This window comes from Pteronotus mesoamericanus, unplaced genomic scaffold (assembly GCF_021234165.1).
Source record: "Pteronotus mesoamericanus isolate MK-2021 breed Mesoamerican mustached bat unplaced genomic scaffold, CSHL_Meso_final contig_94, whole genome shotgun sequence".
Classification (NCBI taxonomy): Eukaryota; Metazoa; Chordata; class Mammalia; order Chiroptera; family Mormoopidae; genus Pteronotus; species Pteronotus mesoamericanus.
The window spans coordinates 48,090,841-48,096,840 of record NW_026555285.1 but is presented as its reverse complement, the minus strand read 5'-3'; the positions used below and the strand labels follow the sequence as shown (position 1 = coordinate 48,096,840).

The following is a 6,000-nucleotide window of genomic DNA, read 5'->3' as shown; positions in this document are numbered from 1 at the left end:
CGTTTGGACACCTGTGAAAATTCACACGGAGGCTGTTGGGGTTTCGCTCTAACTGTCTGCCTTGTGATGGACTGGGAGCATCCACGGCACCCTGCCCTCAGGGGCACCCAGTAGCATGGACGCTCTGCTTCCAGACTTCATCTCGATGACCGTCTGAACGACTGTTCCTTCGCACTGACCCTTTATGGTGGACTTTCTGACCCTGTGAACCCCCACCCCGTTCTCGCTCCCACGGCCACCCTGCGGGCGGAGTGCCCAGTTCGGCCTCAGCAGACCCGCAGGGTCCAGACTTCCGCCACTGCATTCTGGACCAGACATTAAATCTACAGGCGAAGAGCCACTTCACCATCCTGCTCTGCACACTTAAAGGGGACACCATCTGCTTGCATGCGCTTTGCTCTTCTTGACCCCTTTATTACGTACTATGTTCAGAATGGATATACCTATTGCAGACTGTCTTTGAGGTTTTCTTGGTAAAACTGGTGCCGGTAGGAAAATAGTCCCAGGAAATTGAGTGATATTCAGTAGAACCATGTTTGGTTGTAAGTGGCCGAAGCGCTGGCTTTTCACTTGAGCAGGCGTAACTCTTGGGAGAGGTCTTGGTGCTGCTGCACCGCCATCTATCAGAGGGCGCTTGTAAGTAAAGGTCCTGCTCTTTGATACAGGCAAATGCGGTGGGCGAGCTCCCTCGGGTTTGAGAGTGGGGGCTAGGGAAGAGGCGTCCGAGGGTTGGGAGAACTGGGAGGAGAGAATCAGAATATCTTTGAGCATGTGGTCAACATAAATCTTTTTTATTTTTGAGGGCTCTCCTGGTTTTCTTGATCTTGCCTTTCGCTTTGTTTCTTTCCCATACACTCGACTAGAAGCTGAATGACAAGTTGGAAAAAACATGACACCAGTAGCAGTCTCTGGAATGTGCCAGGGACCAGGCTTAGGAGGTTTGCGGGGTATTGAAATAGCAGCCCCTCTTTTTTCTACATGATAATCGAGAGAGAGATTTTGGATACTGATAGGGGTTTGCAGTTGCTTTCTTGAAACATCAGGAAAATTAGTTGTATCTCTTTCACTTAAAGTGGTTTTATCTTGAGTAAACTTCACATGTCGTGGCTCAAATTTAACTGCCTTGGCTAAACCAGAAAAAGAAAAAAATTAGTATAATTAGATTAAATGTATCAAGGTATCAGGGACAAAACTATAACGTCTTACCATGCATAGCTTTGCTTTATTCACTCACCCTTCTCTCACCTCCAAAAAATATTTCTGTATATACTTACCTAGCTATCAGAACTTTTGTTTTGCTGACTGAGATAAAGTTTGAACGAGTAACTGGAGAGGTGAAGTGGCTCAGCTGCATTAGATTTATGAAGGGTAGGGAGCCTACTCTTGGGAAAAATAGAACTGATAGCAAGAAGAGTAAAAGAGATTTTTGAACAGTTGCTACTAGAACTCTGGCTGTTTGGATGGGGAAAAATAATTTTGATGAATGGTTGCTATTTATCATCATCTCTTCCTTTTTTTGAAACTCCTTGAGCAAAGATTGTATTTCTTTTCAATGTCAGATGTCAGACTGATGTGTCTTTTGAACAGAGCACTCTGATACGGGCTACAAGGTACCACAAGTTCACTGAGGCTACAGCAGCGAGTATTCTTTCCTCTCTTAGGTCCAGAAAATGCACTGCACCTATATTCTGAGGTACCTCACTATATCAAGTATGTTTTCTTTCCTATGTGACAGAATGTTAAATGACAGTTCTCTTCTATTGTCTCAGCTGAGTACAATAAATGATGAGGACCTCTACGTTCTAATAAGAAGATAATAGATTCATGAAGGCAAGACTTGCAAAGAGATGGCCAATGCAGGTGTAACCCACCCACCTGTTGTCTATACGCAAGAGATGACTAGAGATCGATCAGGGTTCAGAGAGAGGATTTCTTCTGATTAATGCTATTGGAGTGCTAATTGTTTCTGCGATCTTTCAGTCCCCGTGGTGGGTGGAGGAAGCTAATGTCCCCCCATTGCAATCCAAGCGAGGGGGAATTCTCAGAAAACCTTTGCTAGAGAACAGGAGGATATGCCACCAGGAGACAATAATGTCTCACCAGTCCCCTACCCACCTCCCCTACTGATGTCTACAGAGTGACAAAATTATTGGCTTACCCAGTGTTGTGTCCAAACTGGAAGAAAGGCAAGGAATCCTTGAAATTCCTTGACCCGTATTTGCTGGCATTTCAGGAGGGCGCAGCGATTGTTACCTGAGCCTCACCTTAACTCTGACCTCCTGGACTCTCTGCCACTCCTAACTCCTCCACCTATCGAGGCACCAGGAACTAGCCCTTTGAGAACAGAAGTTAAGAACACAAAGTGGAAGAACATCATGCCTTGGTCCGTCCCTGCCATTGTTTGGTTTAGAGTAAAGACAAGGATCAAAAGCCAGTGATCTAATGCAGTTCTGCTGTTTCAGAATAGAAAGATGAGGTCCATTGGCCAAACGACTTGCTAAGGCCATACATCACAATAGTGTCGGAGCGGAAACCAAAATTCATATCCCTGGACACCCATTCTAGGGCATTTTGCAGTATTCCTGGTTGCTGCAAGTCAGTACAAAACTGTGGGCCAAGTATTCCAAATCTCACAACATTTACAACTATCGAGTCATTTTAGAGTTGCTTAAGTGCTTTCACACAGGCTATTGCAGGTTAACCTTCTCATAGTTAAGTGATCAAAAAAAGAAAAAAGAAAACCCCCAGATTTTCCCTTCTGTTTTTCACTGCCATCATCCTAGCCTCCATTGACCTAACTTTCCCCTTGACTTTCTGGCATAGCTTTATTAGTGTTTTCATCAAATTATCGGGATCTTATTAATGACAAGTCAGATGTATTAGTTTGGTAAAAAGAAAAGAAAAGAAGACTGTGAGAACTAGATCCATTTGTCCTAACCTTGCTGTGTGATGACTTGTTACTTTCTAGTGAGAACGCTTCCACACTCTAATTATCACTGACAATCCCAAAGGCCACACCATTCATTGATAACCTCATCTCTTATGTTGAGCAAACTGTGTGGAATACCTTTCCTTGCTACCTAATTTAAATCATTCTCTTATTTCACAGTTTACCTTAAACCTTACGCAGTCCGTCTTCCTTGATTAATACAACCCACACTTAGTGTTCTTATTAATTAATTCAACAAACATGCAACGCCTACCACGTCACAGCTGTACACAGGCACGGTCACACAGAACTACCCTTTCCACGATCAAAAACCTCACCATGCAGTATAAACACTGAGGAGGAAAGAACTGTTTAGGAAAATCTTCCCAGTGAGGATGATATGTCTTCTCAATTCCATATGTCCTTATTTTTTTTTTTTGACACAGTTACCCATGATTTCTTTTCTATCACTTTTTTTTAAAATATTGAGTTTCTACTTTACCAATAGACTCCCCTTTGCCACCAAAAACTACATGGGTCTCTTCTATCAATAAACCTATTTCATTCCACGTTTACTAATTCTTCAAGTCTTAGGCCAAGTACCATTCTTGCCCTCATGCTTTCTCACATCTAAAAACTGCTACTGTTTGTACTGTGAATAGGACAGTACAGCGTGAGAGCTGAAACGAGAAGGCAGAACACAGCCTGTTCCCCCTCAGCTGGGAGTGTGTGTTTTCACTGCCCTGAGCATGTGCAGAATGACTGAGCAGCATCATATACGTACCATATGCACCCCTCCCTTGCACCGTTTCACCTAATGCAAAGGGAGGGAGAAAGAGCTCTGTAGGTTGCCCTGCAGTGTGCTTCATGATGCATCGCGGAGTAAAAAAGACAAAATACAGAACGATACTGATTTGAAGGTTACGAATCAATTTTAGCAGTTAGGTAAAGTTGTACCTACAGGATCCACAAATAATGAGAAGCGACTGTATTTGTAAGAATTAAATTGGATGCTATCAACTTACAACAAGCATTTCTCCGTTACCACTTATCCGTGTCTTTAACGATTGTGACTCTGAGCTGTGCAGGTTGAGAACTTTCTAGGAAAAAATAGTTAATGACATATCTGATTAACATACATACCTGTACGGATTCTCTTACATGCAGGCAACTTAGGGGGTTTTGCAGGTAAAGGTCTTCGAAGAAGAAGTTGTGGGTGGTTTTGCATTTTAATTAACAATAAGTACCATTCCTCATAGTTATTAGGTAAGAACTGGAGAGCTTTTGAATGTGTCTGAATTGTTGCTGAAAACTAATTCATTTGAATCTAGATTACATCTTCATGAAAATCATTCCAGGTTAATACTACGCTGAATCCAAGCAGAATTCCTATAAAAGAAAAACAGGGTAAGAAAAGAAGTCTTCAAAACCTCTAGAGAGAATCTAGGTAAAATGCAGGTTTATAATGAATACAGCATTTTAAAATACATATGCTATTGCCGATCATTCTAAAACTCCCCTTGTCAGCAAAAAGTTCAATCTTCCAGGGCTCTCCCCTAGTAAATACAGAACAATAGAAAGGGCACTCGCTTTTCTCTCTACCTCCAAAACGGTATCAGTCTATCGATTTGGAAAAAGGTTTCAGTCAAAAGATGAGAAAGCTCCCCATGCATGACAGCCCCCCAAAGACCCACAATATCTAACATAGGAGCTGTTTTCTTTCTGTAATAATGACTAATTTTAAATTTCAACCACTATAGCTGGGCCATAACCATTTAATAACAAGCCTCAAGCCTTGTTATTAAATAAGCCTCAAGTACAAGGGTTGAGGCAAACATAAGACGGCCTTCGGTGTAATGGGATTTTTCCAGGACTTCTGTTCCACTTAGCACTGTTTAGAAATGACGCCAGAAGACAGACCCCCAAAATGCGCGCTTAGTTTTCAGGGCAGCATCAAAGTGACCGCTGCATCCATATTCCGTTGACAGTCTACAAACAAACGCTTTGGAGCTGCGAAAGTGGGCTGTTTCATCTCCCGAAAGCTAACTGTGCCCGTAAACGCTCAAGGTGCGCTCCCCGGTAGTACGTCCCTAGGGGGACGGGGATTTTCCTTCCGTTGTTGTTTGCAGAGGTGCTTGGAAACATTGGATTCCTTAGCTATCCTTCGGGGCAATTAGTCAGCAAGCTATTGATCAAGTGAGGTCGCAGGTCCCCGGAGAAGAGCGCACCCGGGCGCCCGGGACCGGCAGGGTGCACTCAGAAGCCAAGGAGACGGGCGCCCGCAACCGGAAGCCGATACACCTACCCTGACCGCTGGATGCGCAGGCGCTGGACAGGGGGGCGGTCCCCAGGGGGCAGGGGGTGGGGCGGGGCGCGGCGAGGCGGGGCGGGCGCGTGCCCACCGGGTCAAGCAAGTCGGCCCCGCCCCGAGGCGCTGTGCTCATCCCAGGTGTGGGGCTGCCAGGGAGGCTGCGGGCGGTGGAGGCTGCGGGCGGTGGAGGCTGCGGGCGGTGGAGGCTGCGGGCAGTGGGGGCTGGAGGACAAGCCGGCTCCACGTGCAGCTGCTGTACGGAACCCCACGGTGACAATTGTTATTACTATTTTATTCTCAGTGACAGTGACCACTGTTAATTTATTTACTTTTCTTGATTACCCCCTGCGTGATTAGGGTATCTCGGATCTGAGCCTGCGTTCTTCAATGGGGCCCTTGCGCGTGGCCCGTCCGGGTGCTGATTTGGCAGTGCCCCCGGAAAACCCAACATTGTGTTTTCTTTCTCTTCCTGTAATGCGGACTGTCTTGTTGTTCTGACCCTTTGAAGTTCCTGGGTGAAGAGGAATTGTGTAGGAATAGGGAAGTTAAGGATCGGAGCGGGACTTGAAAAGAAACCCGTTTCTCACCGGCGTTGTCATCTGTTTCGTGACTAGTCTCCTCTCTTACGGTGTTGATGAACCTGTACCACGTACGGGTACAGCGATCATACACCGTGTGTGTTGCATGTGGGTGCCTGTTTCTCTGGAGACTGGAGGGAGAAAGCGCTTGAGAGAACTAAGTAGGTACGTATGCACCCAAC

The 6,000-nt window shown here is 45.3% G+C and overlaps 1 protein-coding gene across 3 annotated transcripts in view; it reads left to right on the top strand.

The window, feature by feature from the left end:
* Positions 1 to 5,427: 5,427 nt before the first annotated feature.
* Positions 5,428 to 6,000, top strand: part of LCP1 (lymphocyte cytosolic protein 1) — a 79,683-nt gene continuing 79,110 nt past the window's right edge. Inside the window, exon 1 of one of the 3 annotated variants that reach the window (XM_054586526.1) lies at positions 5,428 to 5,495. The gene's annotated coding sequence lies outside the window, so the exon portion shown is untranslated. Of the gene's footprint in view, positions 5,511 to 5,895; positions 5,984 to 6,000 lie in introns of those variants that run through there. The other 2 variants (XM_054586527.1, XM_054586525.1) reach the window with 2 other exon arrangements.